This window comes from Heterodontus francisci, chromosome 5 (assembly GCF_036365525.1).
Source record: "Heterodontus francisci isolate sHetFra1 chromosome 5, sHetFra1.hap1, whole genome shotgun sequence".
Lineage (NCBI taxonomy): Eukaryota > Metazoa > Chordata > Chondrichthyes > Heterodontiformes > Heterodontidae > Heterodontus > Heterodontus francisci.
The window spans coordinates 125,162,407-125,181,617 of record NC_090375.1 but is presented as its reverse complement, the minus strand read 5'-3'; positions in this window follow the sequence as shown (position 1 = coordinate 125,181,617).

Genomic DNA, 19,211 nt, shown 5'->3' with positions numbered 1-19,211 from the left:
TCACTTTCCGTATTCCATTTGTATCAATTTAATTGGCCCTTTCATTCTGCTTGTCAGTTGTGACAAAATGGTTTTAATTCCAGACAGTCCAGTAGAGGTGGCAGCCAATGGTTTTGTGTCCAGAAACAGCCATTCTCCATTGAGCATACTTTCACATTTACTTGAAGCAGCTGGTGAACTCTGTCATTTATTGTTACAGTCCAGAGCTCTTGCTGGAATTTTGAAAATGTGCTCTCAAAACTTTAAAAATCTAAACAACTTCTTTAGGATTTAATGCAGTTAATACTGTCAGCAGTACCCATCATTTATGTTGAGATTTTAATGTTTTGGAAAGAAATTTAAGAAGGTAGCAAAACCAGAAACTGAAGTTGTATCATCATCAGGATTATATCATGGTGTTTATAAAAATGGGCAAGTGCCAAGAAGACTGCATTGTCATGTATATTAAAATAAATGTCAGTACATTATTTGTTTAAAAGTGTTAGCCATGCTTTAACATGGCTAATATTTAACAGTATGATAAAAATTGACCTGATTTGTACTATTTAATAACAGTTCCAGTTCTTGCTTGTTCATGGGGAGGCGGTGGCATAGTGGTAATGACACTGGACTAGTAGTCTGGTGGCCTAGCCTAATGCCCTGGGGACAGGGGTTCAAATCCCACCATGGCAGGTGGGGGAGTTTAAGTTCACTTAATTAAAATCTGGAATTGTTAAAGCTAGTCTCAGTAATGGGGCCATGAAACTATCATTGGTTGTTGTAAAAACCCATTTGGTTAACTCATGCCCTATAGGGAAGGAAATCAGCCTCCCTTACCTGGTCTGGCCGACATGTGACTCCAGATCCACAGCAATGTGGTTGACTCTTAACTGCCCTCTGAAATCGTCCAGCAAGCCACTCAGTTATCATGGGCAACAAATGCTGGCCTTGCCAGTGATGCCCACATCCCATGAAAGAATAAAAGAAATGCAAATCTTTGAAGATTACATTATGAACTTAGGAATGCTAAACCTTTTTTACACATTATTATACAAATATACTATTGACCTAAGTATTATACAAGGTTCAGCCTTCTTGCTGCCTTTGTTCTGTATTGAAATTCTCCTAGGAAATTTCAATTCATTGCATCATAGCTTCCTCAATTTCTGAACTTGTTGCATTAACTACAGTGAAGTAGCATGCCAAGAGATAAAGGAGGTCATTGTGTGATTATACCATGTTACCTTTGATAAGCTCAGTCTTCATTCAGTTGGTTGTAGATCTCATTGTCAGTACAAGTACTTCCTACGTGACCAACATTTCTCACCACGCATTAAGATCTCTCCCTTAAAAGGCCTGGATTTTGCTGTACTAATAACGGTGAAGCTATCAGTGCTTGGCTTTATTATAGGGTAAATCTAATAGCAAATTCTAGCATCTAAACATGCACAGTTAAATGTGGAAATCCAGAAGTTGCTGTCAGAGATACCCTGCTCCTCCACAGGGTACGTGGTTCCAGTTCTTGCTGATAAACTCGGCACTGAAATCACTGTAATGGTGTAAACTAGCCTCACAGTAAAGATCGAGGAAGAGGTTAGAACTGCTACATGGAGTAAGTGAGTTTTTAATGGTATAAAAAGTGATCATTACTGCCAAACAATTTCTATAGTCCTACAAAATTAATTTTATAAGTGTGGAGTCTCATTAATGTTGCAGATTAATTTTTTATAGTTTTTCTCTTTTACTTTTCTCCCTTAATCTCATCTATCTGTACAATAATTTTAATGTAATTTATGTTTCCCATCTTAACTTCTTGGTTTGTAGTCTGCATGCCGCAGTGAGGATACTACAATATGATTGGTTGAAGAGCCTTGCTGTTACTTGCTGTGCTCACAGGCAACACGGGTCCCCTGTAGAAGGCCCCTCCCTGGATCAGACACCCAATTAGCGGAAATTCCCACATGAAGTAAATGGTGAAAGATCTTGAAAGGTCTGTTACAGGCTACCTGTTATTCAGTAATCTCTATGTTGCAAGTACAGTGTTACGAATGACCTTCCATTTTCAGGGTTTCTATAGGCCTGAAGTTCTACTCAAAGAATCATAGAATCACAGAATGATACCACATTCGTGCCTGTCCTGGTTCTTCGAAAGAACTATCTGATTAGTCCCACTTCCCTGCTCTTTACCTGCAGGCATGCAGATTTTTCTCCTTCAAGTATTTATCAAACACCCTTTTGAAAGTTATCACTATCCTTTCAGGCAGTGCATTCAAGACAAGAGCAACTTGCTGTAAATATTTTTTTCTCATATCACATCTGGTTCTTTTGCCAATTATCATAAATGTCATGAAACATTTTTTTTTCTATTCTTTCCTGGGATGTGAGCATCACTGGCAAGGCCAGCATTTATTGCCCATCCCTAATTGCCCTTGAGAAGGTGGTGGTGAGCTGCCTTCTTGAACCACTGCAGTCCATTTGGGGTAAGTACACCCACAGTGCTGTTAGGAAGGGAGTTCCAGGATTTTGACCCAGCGACAGTGAAGGAACAGCAATATAGTTCCAAGTCAGGATGGTGTGCGGCTTGGAGGGGAACTTGCAGGTGGTGGTGTTCCCATGCAACTGCTGCCCTTCTCCTTCTTGTTGGTAGAGGTCGCGGGTTTGGAAGGTGCTGTCGAAGGAGCCTTGGTGCGTTGCTGCAGTGCATTTTGTATCTGGTACACACTGCTGCCACTGTGCATCGGTGGTGGAGGGAGTGAATGTGTGTCGGTGGGGTGCCAATAAAGCGGGCTGCTTTGTCCTGGATGGTGTCGAACTTCTTGAGTGTTGTTGGAGCTGCATCCATCCAGGCAAGTGGAGAGTATTCCATCACATTCCTGACTTGGGCCTTGTAGATGGTGGACAGGCTTTGGGGAGTCAGGAGGTGAGTTACTCGCCGCAGGATTCCGAGCCTCTGACCTGTTCTTGTAGCCACAGTATTTATACGGCTACTCCGGTTCAGTTTCTGGTCAGTGGTAGCCCCCAGGATGTTGATAGTGGGGTATTCAGTGATCATAATGTCATTGAATGTCAAGGGGAGATGGTTAGATTCTCTCTTATTGGACATGGTCATTGCCTGGCACTTGTGTGGCGCGAATGTTACTTGTCACTTATCAGCCCAAGCCTGGATATTGTCCAGGTCTTGCTGCATTTCTACATGGACTGCTTTAGTATCTGAGGAGTCACGAATGGTGCTGAATATTGTGCAATCATCAGTGAACATCCCTACTTCTGACCTTATGATTGAAGGAAGGTCATTGATGAAGCAGCTGAAGATGGTTGGGCCTAGGACACTGAGGAACTACTGCAGTGATGTTCTAGAGCTGAGATAATTGACCTCCAACAATCACAACCATCTTCCTTTGTGCTAGGTCCGACTCCAACCAGCGGAGAATTTTCCCCCGATTCGCATTGTCTCCAGTTTTGCTTGGGCTCCTTGATGCCATACTCGGTCAAATGCTGCCTTGATGTCAAGGGCAGTCACTCTCACCTCACCTCTTGAGTTCAGCTCTTTTGTCCATGTTTGAACCAAAGGTGTAATGAGGGCAGGAGCTGAGTGGATCTGGCAGAACCCAAACAGAGCATGACTGAGCAGGTTATTGCTAAGTAAGCGCCGCTTGATAGCACTGTTGATGACACCTTCCATCACTTTACTGATGATTGAGAGTAGACTGAGCTTGAAGAATGGCTGCCGTCACTGCAGGGCATACAGCAGCATGAGTATTTCCTGAAGCGCATGTTCCAGGAGATGGTCATCTCGTAGGCATATAGAGTTAAGGAGAATTGTAAGTGTGTGGCTGGTCAGCAGGATAGGCAGAGGCAAGTAGTGCAGGAATCCTCCTGGAGTGTAACACTCTCAAACCGATTTTCAGTGCTGAATATTGGTGAGGGTGATGAAGCTCAGGGAAACTACAGTTTAGAACATCCACTGCACTGTGGGACAAATAACTATGTAAGTGTGCATAGCAAAGTGTAGAAATGCAGTACTTATAGTGGATTACATAGTCAGGTGTTTTTGAAACCACTGACATCAGTATTGAATAATATGTTGCCTCCCTGGTACCAGGGTAACAAACATCACTGGATGGGTTTTGTGGAGGAAAAGGGAACATCTAGAAGTCATGGTCCATGTTAGAACTAATGGCATTGGGAGGAAAAGGTTTGTCTTCCAACAGAGTTTCAGGAGCTAGGGAGGAAGTTAAAGAAAAGATCTCAAAGGTAATAATCTCAGGATTATTCCCAATGTCACATGCTACTGAGTATAGGAGCAGTAAAATATGACAGGTTAATGCATGGCTGGAGAAATGATGTAGGAGGGAGGGCTTCAGATTCCTGGGGCATTGGGACCAGTTCTGGGTCAGGAGGGAACTGTACAAGATAGACACGTAGCAGCTCAATAGGGTAGGAATAGGAGGGATCAGATGGGGGAAATGTGAGGCAGACTAAGGTGGGTTTGGAGTGCATGTGTGTAAATGCATGGAGCATGGTAAATAAGGTTGGTGAGCTGCAGGCACAAGTAGCCACATGGGATGATGACATAGAGGCATTAACAGAGGCCTGGCTCAAACAAGGAGAGGAATGGGCAATTAATATTCCTGACCGCAATATATTCAGGAAAGAAAGTGATGGATAAAAGGAGAAGAGTTGGCAGTATTGATCCAACATACTGTTCAGCAGTAGAAAGGGATAATGTACTTGAGGATTCAAAGACAGAATCTATTTCGGTTAGAATTAAGGAACGATAGAGGAACTATTATGATGCTGGGTGTACACCATAGGCTACCAAATTGTGAGAAGGAGATAGAGGAACAAAGTTGAAGGCAAATTGCTGAAATTTAGGAAGGGCAACAAATGCTGGCCTTTCCAGCAACGCTCACATTCCATGAAAGAATAAAAATTGCCCTCCCACCTTGTGAACGGATGAAGTCCACTCTCCATTTCAGCCGCCAATAGTAAAATCCGCAAGGGACATCACAACATCAGATTTCCTGTCTGACGTCTTCCATCCCTATTCCATGCCCCCTACCACCCCCTCTCCCCCTGCCCCCACATCTGTTCCTGTCTCAGACAGCCCCTCAAAATTCACGGAATTATACCTTACAGACAATGTCCCAGACACTGCCATCACCAACCCCGGGTATGTTTTGTCCCACCGGCAGGACAGACCCACCAGAGATGGTGGCACAGTGGTATACGATAGGGAGGGAGTTGTCCTGGGAGTCTTCAACATCTCTTTTCTCAGCAACAGTCTCCGACCCTGACTTATTCTACATGGATTCCAAGTGAAATTCCACCTTTCATGTTTCAGACCCACCCATAATTATAGATATCTCCAAGATATTCAGCATTCTTCAAACCACTTCTCCTGCCACAGCCTAAGGTCCATGCTATGTGCCACCACATGCACGCTCGAGACCTCTCACTGCAGCAGCACTGATTCACTCTATCTCAAAGCTGTCCTGGTCCACATTTCCATTTTATCCTTTGCCTCATCCAGCAGTCAACAGGAGTCAAGGATCGCAAGCTTCAACAACTCTTGGATATCATTGCCCATCCATATCCTTCTTCCTCTTCACTTTCCTCTGACCACATCCTTTCTTCCAATTTCACTTCCTGCCATGTTTTCACTATCTCCTCTGGCCTTCCCCATTCTGACCCTGAGTGATTAGTCCTGAGAAAAGGTCTCAGCTTCATCCCCACATAGCAGACCCTTTCTCCTATCTTCAGAATTCTTGTTCCACCTGGCCTTCTAGTGTTTGATAAGGTATCTAGCAAAATTCGCTTTCACAGCCACATCTCTTTCCTCAGCAATTGTCTCCAACTCCAACTTATTCCATCATCACTTTGGTCATTTAATCTCTCCTGCCTTCCATTCTATCACAGACATTCTCTTTTGTCTTTCTCACACACCCCCCAAACCTTTTCTCTGCTTCTGTACTTGCTTAAAATCTCTTACATTGGTAACATTTTCTGATGAAAGGTCATCGACCTGAAACGCGAACTCTGTTTTTCTTTCTCCACAGCTGCTGCCAGACCTACTGAGTATTTCCAGCATTGTCTATTTTTAAGTTCAGAGGGAGATGGATTGGAGTGAGTCAGGGGAGCAGAGAAATTGAGATGGCTGATGTCACACTGTTAGTTCTCGATGAAAAGAACTAGGACTGAATTTTCAGCTCGAGGCACAGGCAAGTCTGGAATCAGGCATGTTGGAAAATGATGTCGCTGAGGCGGCATGCTGGTTTTCAGATGCGTTCTCGTCTCCCTGCAATTTTGGTGGAGGCATCTTTTCGGCAGTCGTAACAACCCGCCTGAAAGTGACAGGCCATCAGTTGAGGCAGTTAACGAGCCACTTGAGAGCTCAGTGCCGGATTGTATGAGATTTTAAAGGCATTGCACGTGAAACTCGTTGGGTCAGCAGCACGTCCAAGAAGACGAGGCAGCTGCACAGTGGCATCCATCAGAGAAGTGGGAGCCATTCCTGACGCTGCATAAATGACATTTTTTGGGCATTTATCCCCCCACCCACACCCAAACCTGCCCCACCTTAGCAGTTAAAATTCTGACCTTACTCAGGAATAAACGCACCTAGATACACTAGATTCATAAGAATGTATAAATCCTTCAATCTTTGCTATTTCCACTCCTCAAATAGGTAACGTTTATTTATTTCAAATGTTATGCTAACTAAATTCCTGGTTGTAGCTATATCACCATCTGTGGTCCCTTGAAACGAGCAATAAAGTGCAGAGCCCACTATGCGTTTTGTGATGTTAATATGATTCTGTTCTTAGACTCTTGTAAGAATACTTCTATTAAGGCTGAGCCAGTTTCTGTAAATGTATATTTTTATGATTTAAACTCAGCCAATAATGGCAAAGAAAAATATACTACAGCTTCAGTGTTTCCCTATTTTATTTCAATGACCTATTGATTTGTTAGTACAAAAGTAAAATGCTACAGATGCTGGGAATCTGAAATAAAAATTAGAATGCTGGAAATACTGTGGAGAGAGAAACTAGTTCTGACAATAGATCAGCAACATGAAACAGAATCTTACCACCTTAGGTCCTGCCACATTGATGGGACCATTTCCGGGTCGGGAACCCAACTCCGATTTTCATGCCTTGTGGTTCCTCTTTCCTAGAGCAAACCAATTAGCAGCCCACCTCCGGGTTCCTCAACCAATCAGGGAGGGTGGATGGGATGGTGCGGCTATTGCAGGATCTCTATTCAAAGGGATCCTAGCAGAAATTAAAATGGCAGCAGTGTTTGGAGGAAAACATCCAGTGTGAGGGAGGAAAGAGTACGTGCATGGATGCAAGACATGGAAAGGATGCTTTCCGGCTCACGCAGTTGTCGCTGGAGGTGATGATTCAGGCAGTAAGGGCACAGAGAGAAATCCTCTTCCCTGAGGAAGGCAGGAGGAGGACAGCCAACCTCACCAAGCAGATGTGGTTTGACATTGCTGAGGCTGTCAGCAGCTGGCATATGGGCCAGACTTTAATGACCCCTCACAGGAATGGGCTCGTGGCGGGTGGGGAGGGCCTTAAAATTGAGTGGGAGGCGGGGGGGTGGGGGGTTGCTGTTCCCGACTCCTTCCTCCCGCCACTGCAATTTTACGAGGGGCGGCGGTGGCGAGAAATGGCCCACCCTCCCCAGGCCAATCAAGGCACTTAAGTGGCCAATTAACTGCCACTTAAGGGCCTTCTCCCGCCACTGCTGGTATTTTACCAACGGGGGGCAGGCGGTTCAGGCCCCCTGAACACCGTCATGTAAAATCTGGAGGCCTCCTTGCAGGCTGGGGGGGGCCCTCATGATCGGGCACCTTGTGTCCCACGGAGGGCTGCCCTCAAAGCCCCAATCACCCCCACTTAAAGAAAGTTCCCGATCCCCCGAACTGACACCCCCTTGCTGGGGCCCGACCAATTGTTCCCGGCAACGTCCCAAAAACTTACCTGTCTTCCAGGGCTGTCGTCCCTCTTTCAGCTGTGGCTGGGTTGCAGTCCCAGCAGTGCCACTGCTCCCAGTGGAGCTGCTGGGACTGAGAGCTGCCGGCCCACTGATTGTCCAGCAGCTCCATTAGGCGGGTCACCCTGCCTCAGAGAGATGGAAGTCCCACCCAAAGCCAATTAAGGGCTGGGGGAGCAAAAAATCCCAGTCTGGCTCCCCAGGCCCGGCAGAGGCAGGCTCGCCCCCGACTTTTTGGCCGGTGGGTGGGGCCTCCCGCCTAATGTAAAATTCGGGCCATGGTGCCGAGGGTCTGGATTCAGTGCCAGAAAGGGTTTAATCACCTCATGGGGTCCAGCAAGGTGAGTGTACCAGAACTCTCATCTGGCAGCCATCACTCTCTCATTTCCCTAGCAATCTCCTTCACACCTTGCTGACACATATATTCCTTTCTCTCCAGCTTCCTCCTCAAATCTCCATCTCAACAGCTCACACACACCCAGTCGCAACCTATTGCCCTCTCGGTACCATTCCTTGCAATCACCCTCCTCAAATGTCTCCCTTCCATCCTCAGCAATCACTTAACCCCTCACACTCCTATCAGGCTTTTTTCATTGCAGGATAACAGAGCTCAAAACTCCAGGGAGAGGCAGAGAACTGGGGGTGGATCTGCAACCATGGCCGCCCTGACCACGATGGAGGAAGAGGTCCAGGAGATTGGCAGGTTGGCACCAGTACAGGCTGTTGGAGATGGAAAGATGGAGGTGGCCCAGAGATCTGGTGACATCATTACCTATCACACTGTCATTTGGCACTTAACTGTCACTCATTGAATCGAAATCACCAATGCATTAATTGTCAATACTAACTTGGAACCCTATTTCACCTATGTTCAACACTAACTCATATCTTTCATCTCCCTCAGGTCCATTGCAGGAGCTGGCGCAGGAAATGAGGGAGGAGCCCATGGAGGCCTCAGAGGAGGACCAGCATGCTGAGGATGCACTGTCATGACTCCTGCACACCCTCCACCAGTGCAGATACCCTCAGTGGGTCCAGCCTCACAGATAGATAGGGTAGCACATGGTGAGCAGTACTTGATATGTGAGCAGGAGCAGGTGCTGGAGACAGGGATGGGAGTGGAGAGTCCCAATCGAAGAGCGCAGGAAACATCAAGTTCTGCTCAGTTGGACACAGATGTTGAGCCTTGGGGGTCATCCACTAAATGGGTGCTTGTGGAGCAGCAAAGAGAAAATAGAGGAGTCCATCTCTACCATGAGTGACATGATGTCTCAGCCTTTTGCTCTGATGATCATCTCCATAGAAAGAGTGGCCAACCTTATAGAGAGTCATACACGGCAGGTTACCAAGTGAATGCTGGCCCGCCCATGGCCTGCACATTATGACGGCGACTTTGCAAAACATCGATCAAAGAATCGCCTTGGTGGCTCAACGCCGCGCTCAACTGCGGCCAAGTTCTCTCGTGCTCTTGGGTAGCAGGGAATTGCAGGTGGGCCCCGAGAAGGAAGTTGGAGAAAGGACTGATGGAAGTGGGGACTCTTCTCAAGGCACTCCCACTTCTCATCCCTTGCCGTCAGCTCCCTGACAGAGCTGCACATGCTGCCTCCTTTCCCAGAGACTGAGTCTGCCCATGCACAGGTGCTGATGTGCCAGTTTCTGGTGGGACCCTCACGGGCTTCAAAACCCAGAGACTGTCCACCATGAGCATCCGATGTGTCAGAGCAAGGAATCAAGCAGCCTGCCTCTAGCTCTGCTGAAGCTACAGGGTAGAACCATGTAAAATTAAGACAAAACATATAAGGGAAAGGTCTTAGTTGCACTTGGATGCTCACTACATTGCCGGTGTGACATTGATGCTCTTTATTTGAATGAAGGAATGAGTTTTATGACCTACTTATTGTCCTGGCGACTACGTTGTTGGATCCCCCAATGACCCTGGTCAGTTAAATGCCGGTGATTGACATGAGTCACCTTGATGAGGAGATAAGACTGTGAATTTGATGGGTGGATGTGTGTCTTTAGGGAGGAGGTTTGCTGGTGGTCATGGGGAGGGAGGGGGTGAGGTTTGCACAGGAGTCAAGATGGGAAGCTTTAAATGCTGCAAGCAGACTTCTTAAGTGAAATGTGCCTGGATGAGGGTGTTGCAGGCTTCTCGGGCAGGTGGTCTGCAGCTGCAGGCACCAATGGCACTTCAGGATGCTCCGCTTCCTCATCCTCCTCCTCCTCCAAGGATGCCGGGTGCTCTCCAATTTCCTCTGGCACCAGCCTCAGTCCTCTCTGCAGTGCCATGTTGTGCAGGGCACAGCAGACCACTACTATCCTGGAGTCCTTTGCTGGGATGTGTTGAAGGGCACCTCCTGATCGGTCAAGGCAGCAGAACCTGCTGGTCAATGGCAACCCCCAGGATGTTGATAGTGGGGAATTCAGAAATCATAATGCTGTTGAATGTCAAGGGGAGATGGATAGATTTTCTCTTGTTTGAGATGGTCATTGCCTTAAATGTTGCAAACACAAGGGCAGGGCTGGATTTTATGCAGCCGATGGGGGTCTCGAAGCTGGGACAGAAAGGCGAGGGAAACCCCACCTTGGATGTTTGAGGGGCCTGTGGCTGCATTTTATGATGCTCAGGCAGGTTATTGCCCAGTACTGGGGTCCCTGTCCCTTTAAGGTTGGGGATCCCACCACCAAGAGATGCCAAACAGAGGACTGGTAGCTCAACAGTCCCAGCAGTGTCACTGGGAGCGGTGTCCATTGCTGGAGCTGCACTAGGCCTGGTACCAGGAGCAGTGCTGGAGCCCCAGAGAGCAGGTAAGTGGGGATGGGCTTGCTGGGGCCAGTCAAGCTGCCTCAGCAAGGGGTTGGATGGGGGTGGTGCAGGGTGAGTTGCTGAGAGCAGGCTGTGGGTGTTGGCTCAGGGGCAGCCTTTGCTGCCATGGTCCCTCCGTGGGCCACAAATTGCCCAAGCAGGACGGGACCCCCCCCCCACCCCCCACCCATCCAACAGGGAGGCTACCTGGTAAAACCAAGCCTGCACCCAAGAGGGGAATTAAATTCCGATAACTGTGTGTGACTCGTCGCTGTTGGCAAATAGGTATTCCATGCTTTATAAGGCTCTTAATTTTAATCTACCACAATTGGCTTCCTGCCAGACCCACAGGTCCTTCCGCTGGACTCACAATTTGCTACAGGAAAAGTTGGCAGGATCATTTTGTGATCCCTAGTCGAAGTCCTTTTCCTGGACATCTTCAGTTCGTTCACCCTGAACAAGCCTCCAATGGGCTGGGAAAATTCTGCCCATTAACACAGTTTCTCTCTCCACAGATGCTGCCTGAGAATTTCCAGAATTCTCTAGTTTTATTATTGATTTGCTGGGTTGACTATTCGAAGTGCTCAAAATGTCCACCAGATGGCCATAAAGGCAAAGCAATTCAGACTCCAGAACCTTGACTGCCATGGAAGCATAGATTCGAAAATAACTCCATTAAGCAAAGGTTATTTAACTCTCTTAGTCATTGGTCATTATAAATAAAAAATAGACACAATTATATTTGTGATGATGCATTTATATAATCTATTATTAGTAACAGAATTTGAGTTTCACAAACAGGAATATTTGTAAGTGAAGGGTTTGAGTGTTGCTATCTTATACATTCTACTTTGTACATGAAAGGAGGTTCTCTATTCTATAAGCAACAATGATTGATTTTTAAAATATTTGCATATTTCTGTCATATATTTGAGCCTCAGTTGGATTGTGCTTCCTACATTTTTAATTTGTAACAACTAAAACTGGTTTCTCATACATTGTACAGAGATTGATGTATATTTTTTAAATAAATACAATATAAAGCGTTGTTTTGTAAACATAGTATCCAAACTGATTCAATATAGTGACTCAGAAGCTGCCTTTGAAGTTTGCTGCAGGAGAAGACACACTTCTGGTTGCTTTCTTCCACTGTGGTTCTGGCACAGCGTAACATAATCAGCAGTTAAGATCGCATTGAGTTCCAAATTACATCATCAGATCCCAATATTTAAATGTTAATGAGACCCCCACATTCTGATGAACCTTGCAGTGAAAATGGCAGAAACAAAAATTCATCAGGAACACAGCAGGAAGCACTTGATCGCCATTTCACTGCCACACAGAAACTCAGCCAAAGACACAATAATACAGAGAATGCAGGCAGTGCAAGCACGACTGTCTCCAAGCGCCATATATGGTTGTTAGTTGCATGACTTAGTTCACTGGAATCTTTGGAATCTGTCACAGGTCTACCCCTAAGAATGTATGTAGTTCCTTTCCTTTGCTTTCCTCTTGCAATTGACAGCAGCCAGCCTGCTTCATTCCCATAAATGGCTGACTTACACACTCAAAGTTTATTTTTATTTCTTTTTCAAAAATTATTTTGTAAATTTTTGGATTCACCAAGATGAGTGAAGTCCCTCCTGGGGAATGGTACACACAGTTTTGGGAACCCATTGTCAGCGGGTGAGAGGCCAAGTCAGGAATAGCATGATTAGATATGAAGTGAGGATGTCTTTTTATAGTAATTTGAACCCGGTTGCACAGCAAGTTCACTTTGCAGTGATAACAACAATAACAACTACTTATATTTATATAGCACCTTCAATGTAATAAAATGTCCCAAGGTGCTTCACAGGAGCATCATAGAGCCACAGAAGGAGATATGAGGTCAGATGACAATAAGCTTAGTTAAAGCGGTAGATTTTAAGGAGTGTCTTAAAGGAGGAAAAGGAGGTAGAGAACAGGAGAAGTTTAGGGAGAAAATTCCAGAGCTTGGGGCCTAAGCAGCTGAAGGCATGGTGGAGAGATTAAAATCGGGGATGCTCAAGAGGCATTAATTAGATGAGCATAGATATTTCTGAGGGTTATTGGACTGGAGGAGATTACAGAGATAGGGAGGAGTGAAATCATGGAGGGATTTGAAAACAAGGATAAGAATTTTAAAATCAAAACGTCGCTTGACCAGGAGCCAATGTAGGTCAGTGAGCACAGGGTGAGTAAGGACACAGGCAGCAGAGTTTTGGATGACCTGAAGTTTACAGAGAGTAGAATGTGGGAGACCAGCCAGGAGTGTATTGGAATAGTCAAGTCTAGAGGTAACAAAGGTACGAATGAGGGTTTCAGTAGCAGGTGAGCTGAGGCAGAGACGAAGTTACAGAGGTGAAAATAGGTGATCTTAGTGATATCAAGAATATGTGGTCAGAAGCTCATCTCGGGGTCAAATATGGCACCAAGATTGTGAACAATCTGGTTTAATCTCAGACAGTTGCCAGGAAGAGGAATGGAGTCAGTAGCTAGGGACCAAAGACAATAGCTTCATTTAGGGGGATAGTGTCATTACCCCTCAGCCAGGTCTCCATTAAGGTCATGATGTCAATGCAATCAACAACAATAAGCTCATACAAGTAAAAGGACAATCCAGAAGGAGATGCATAGAGGGGTGGTGAGAGCTGATCTGCTGGCAGTGTCCATGGAGGCGTGAGTTGGACACTTCGCAAGATCTAGGCTGACACTTCAGTGCATCACATGCACAGTCAGAGGTGCGGTTTTGTGGATGAAATGTTAAGCTGTCTGTTTTCTCAAGTTGACATAAAAAATCCAATGGCACTATTTTGAAGAAGAGCAGGTGATTTTTCCCTGGTGTCCTGACCAACATTTATCCCTCAATCGATATCATATGAACAGATTATCTGGTTATTATCATATTGCGGTTTGCCAGATATCACTGTGCAAATATTAGCTGCTGCATTTCCTACTTTGCAACAGTGACTACACTTCAAAAATACTTCATTGGCTGCAAGGTAGTTCTGCGATCATGAAAAGTGCTATATTATTGCAAGTGTTTCTTCTCTCTTTCTAGATGAGCAGTGTAAAAATTCAGAAGAAATTTTGACTTTGGGTGATAATGTAAAATGGTGGTATCAATTCAGCCTCCTGTTCTACATCACTCCGGATTCAGAAGAAAATCGGGAGAGATGTAAAACAGGTAGATGAATCAATATCACCCTGTTTACATGATAGCCCAAAGTGAAAATTACCCCCTGCCAACTTCTCTCCCACCCCATGCTCACACCCTGAAGGAGGTCCTAACACACAGCTTGGACTTGACACTGCATGGAGTATTGTACACCTGGTTAAAGAAGTGCTCTCTTACACCTCCTGGAGAGTTGTTAAACCTACCTGAAGGTAGTTAAAAAGTTTAAACCATAAAGGTACTCCTGCCCACTATCTAAACTTTTCAATCTTAACCATTGGAAGAACAACTCAGCAAATGCATGTAACCACACATACATAGAGCTATATGCTGAGCAGCATTGCTGATCCAGCCTGGCAGTATACACATGGAACCTATACTGAGGCTGGCAGTTGCAGTATAAAAGCCCCATCAATCTTCCTTTTTATGCCCGAGGAGAATAGCTCAGCCTTAACTGCAGAATACTTCCTCTGTGAATTTTTTTCCATTTTCCACACTAGTCATCACATGGCTCTCTTTGTAATTGAAAAACAACTAGTGGCAAATTAAAGGTAGTTTGGAGCCATGGGCCTATGCCCACTAGGAACTGGATTAATGCTGTCAAAAAACATTTCACAAACGACATTTACCCCTAACAGAGGAGACATTGAGCCTATTAATCTAGCCTGGGTTGGAACCAAGGTTTTGAATTTGAGCCTTGCTGGATGTGACATGTTAATTGTAATTTGTGCAGGATGTCTTTTGAGTGAATTGGCTTCATCTGTTTGTTCCAGCAGACCATGTTGAGAGTGACACTGTCCAGATGTCTGTTGCATTTAATTTCCATTTACTGGGTACTAATTGTTTGAATGTCATGAAGCAATTTGAGCCTGGAATTTCCTGCTTTTAAGTTTATTGTATGGTTTTTGCCTAAGTTTACAGGCATGTGACAATAGTGTTGATGGGCCAGCTTAGCAATGTTGCTGAGCCGGCCCAATGCTGGTAGACTACAGTGTTTAGGCCATCAGTTAGAAAAGGACAAGAGTGGAAGAACATATTGCCAGGGAGAAGGTCAGAGGTGAATGAGGGTTAAAGTTAAGAGAGAAAAGACAGAAGTGCTTGCTCAAGTTCTAGCTATATTAAGAATTCAGCATTCTTGAAAAATGGCAAATAACATTCAACTTGTACCAGAAGTCCACCTATTCTTCTTTATATAACGGGTCCAAAAATCCATAGCCCTTCCAGTGCACTTCTGCCATAAGTTGAGCAGGAGTGCAGCAGTGGCCTGCAAATTAGGTTGGAACCTGTTTGCTGCGTATCTCTGCAGGGTTTTGTTCCAGGTGGAAACACCATCCATTCGAAATATAGTCCATTGACAAAGAGGATTCCCAAGTATCCTCGGTGCCACCTTTGGATCCACTGGAAGCTGCTGCTGAGCGAAATGATGAATACCCAACCCCAGTCAACAAGTTGGTCTTATACTGCGTTCCTGGCCTAAACCCCTGAAAAAAACTAGCACATGAGTGAGCAATCCCCACCCCCTTTGCAAAGGGGGTTGAAGTACCCCAAAATAAATGTCTTTGTGCTCATGGCACCAGCATATCAACATGCAACTACAAACACATCCCTGTACTGATGGATGTGCAAGATATACCCGCAGTGGCTTGGGTACACACTGGTTTCATGCAAAAGAGGGAACTTCCTCCTTTTGCGGGGATAGTGAGGGAGGTTCTCGGCAAGAGGTTACTAATTAAACTCCCGTGACACTGCACATGGGGAGTCAAGACCAGCTGTAGGAGGGTTCGATTGCAGAGTTTATATGGAGCAGGGTGTACAATATAATTCAGCCCACATTTTAAAGCCATATATTCTATCTTTATTTTTATATCTAATATTTTGCTTTTATCTTGCTATTTATATTTAAAAATCAAAACTTTGGACAATTTGGGAAGTAGGGTTGGCTGGAACATATGGGTTTCTTGCAGTACAGGATAAGGAGCTAGGAAATTCAAAACAGAGGTACTACAACACAACTCTGGAAGGAAACTGTGATTACAGCAGGGCAGGTTTCCATTATAAATGTGGATGTAGGCATTGAGATAGGAAGTGCTCACAAACATATTTGTATCAGTTGATCTCCCATGGCATTTCAAATAATTTCAGCAAATTTATGTTAAAAGCTACTAGTAGAAAGTTAGAAGCTAAAGTAAAATAGTCCTCAGTGCAACATGATGCATCCTGGGAAATTAGGCAAAATGCAAATGTTGTGACTACACCATTCAAATGTAACTCATAGAGTCACAAATTTGGGCACAAATATTGGGTGGAATTTTACCAGCCCTGTGGAGGCAGCTTCGGAAGTGGAGGTGTTGTGAAATTCAGAAAGTTGTGTGTGGGTCGGCTTTCCAACGTTGTCCTGCCTCCAGATGAGTTCCCCAGGGACAGGCTGCCATGGGAATGGGCAGTCCACTCCATGGAGCTGGGCAGCCAATTAGGCCAATTAAGGCCCCTCTGAGGAGCTGTTTTCAGAAGCCGCTGGAATTTTCCGGCGTTGAGACGGGCCTCCCACTGAAGTTGGAGCCTGGCAGCTATTAAAAGGTGGCATCCAGGCAGCAGGTCGGGGGCGGGTGGATGGAGAAGGGGGGTAGGGTTGCCTTTTGAGCGTCCTCTGAATCCCCCAGTCACTGAGATGCAAAAATGAAATGACCACAGCCACAGCTACGATCAATCCTGTGGAGGGGTTTCCCCCTCCACACAGCTGTGGGCCTTCTTTATTTTTAATTTTTTTACAGGCTTCCAAGAGCACCTCCATGTTGAAGTGCCCTCACGCTCGCCTTTCTGCCTCAGTAGTGCCCAACTCTCCCTGTGGGGTTGCCAACCGTCCAGAGCTACGGGTCCTCTCAGTGCACCTCCCGCCTCAGGAACCCACCCGCTGTCCTGAATTGGACAGCGAACAACCATGATGGCAGGCTCTTAATTGTCTCTCCCGTAAGATTGCGCTGGAGGGTGCACTGTAGAAACAATTGGTCCCGACGTCTGAAAATCTTTAAAGCTGAGAAGATTGAGAGATGCTGATCCCTTCAGGCAAAATCCTTAATGAAAGCATTACAAGGCACAGCATTCAATCAGTGGACAAATTAAATTATTAAAATATATAATTTCCTGAAATCTCAAATTAGAAATCTCAATTACTGAAAATTGCCTTACTGTACAGTCACAGGGTAAATTGGACAGCAAGTACTCGCATCCGCACATGTACGTTTAAAGGTGGAAATCAGGAAGTCGCTGTCAGAGATATTCTGCTACTCCAAAGGGTGTGCTCACTGACAGACTCAGCATTGAAATGACTGCAACAGTGTGAATTTGGGCATTTGTCCACTAGTTCCATACTGAAGATGGCAGAAAATGTTTGGGCTGGTGCATTCAAGAGTAACTGAGTTTTTCATAGAATCATAAAATGATGTAGTGGAGGAGGCCATTTGACCCTCATGCCTGTGCTGATTCTTTGAAGGAGCTATCCAATTAGTCTCACTCCCCTGTCCTTTCCCCATAGCCCTGCAAATGTTTTCCATTCAAGTATTTATTCAATTACATTTTGAAAGTTATTATTGAATCTTCTCCCACTACCCTTTCAGGCAGTGCATTCCAGATTGTAACAACTTGCTGTGTAATTTTTTTTCCCTCATGTCGCCTCTGGTTCCTCTGCCAATTAATCTTAGATCTGTGTCCTCTGGTTACCAATCCTTCTGTCACAGGAAGCAGTTTCTAATTTTTTCTATCAAAGACATTCACAATTTTGAACACCTCAATCAAACCTCCTCTTAACCTTCTCTGCTCTAAGGAGAACAATCCCAGCTTCGCCACTTTCCATGTAACTGGTCTTTTGTCACGGGTATCATTGTAATAAATCTCTTCTGCACGCTCTCCGGAGCCTTGATATCCACCTTAATGGTAGTATAAGTGATAATTACTGCAAAAAAACATATCCAGCCCTGAAAAATGAATTGTGTAAGTGTGGGGTCTCATTCCCGCAGAAGATAATTAGTGTTGGAGATTTAAAAAATATTTATACTGTTTTAACTTTTTCTGCCTCTTTTACCTCTCCCTTAATCCTATCTGTATTTCCCAATCTTTATTTCGCTTTCTGTACATGATTAATCTAATTGATATGTCCTGCTTAATAGTTCCTGGTTTAGACTCTGCGGATGGAATTTTCCAGTAATAGACCTGTTCGTAGTGGGGAGGCCGGCAGTGGGTCAGGAACCCATTTGTTTTATCAGCAGGCTTTGCTCAGCCACATCATTCGCATCCCGCTTCTGGGTTTCCTGACCAATCGTACAGTGTGGATCATGATGGTGTCAAAGGAGGGATCCCTATTTAAAGGAACCCCAGAGGTGTCAGAATGACTGCAGCCAACATTGCTTCTGAAGGAGAAGAAAGCACAAGGAAAACGTGGGAAGGCTGCCTCCCATTCTCTGACTATTCCTTAGAGGTCATGCTTGAGGCGGTGAGGAACAGAAGGGAAGTGTTGTTTCCCGCAGACAGGAGGAAAAGGCCACGCCCAAACCAAGCAGGTGCGGCTGGAGGTTGCTAAGGCGATGAGCAACAGGAGCGTGGGCCCTCACAGCCGGATGCAATACCGCAAGAGGTTTAATGACCTTATTAGGGCAGGAAAGCTGAGTGGCAAAACACTTTCAGTTGCCAAACTTCACACTCTAAGCTGAGTTTTATAATCCTGCTGCCGAAATCGGTGGTGGCCGAAAACAATGGCAGCCCGCTCATGCGGGCCGCAAGTCGCGGAGCCGCCACGATCCTAAGCAGGGCAGCTCATTTAAATAACTGGGGAGGGATGCCCCCCACTCCGCCCCCGATCACATAGAGGGTGCGCGCTATCCATCCCCGGCAATGGCATCAGCTGCCTGTGCGCAGGCACTGACGCAATTTTTAAAGGGCTTTGAGCCCTACCATTCAATTTAAATATTTAAAGATACAGTGAATGAAAAAAATTAAACACATTCATTTTGCCTCTTTCCCATCCCCCCTATAACCATAAAATTAATAACTTGTCCTCTCCCTCCCAAAACACTTACCTTGTCCACCTGACCTTACCCCGCCCCCACCAAAGTGCATACACTTTACACTATAACCCTTCCCACCATCCCCTAAACCAATGATGACACTTTGACCCTATTCCTGCACCCTCCACTCCCCCTGCACTGAGAAACTTACCTCCTCCCCCTCTCCCCA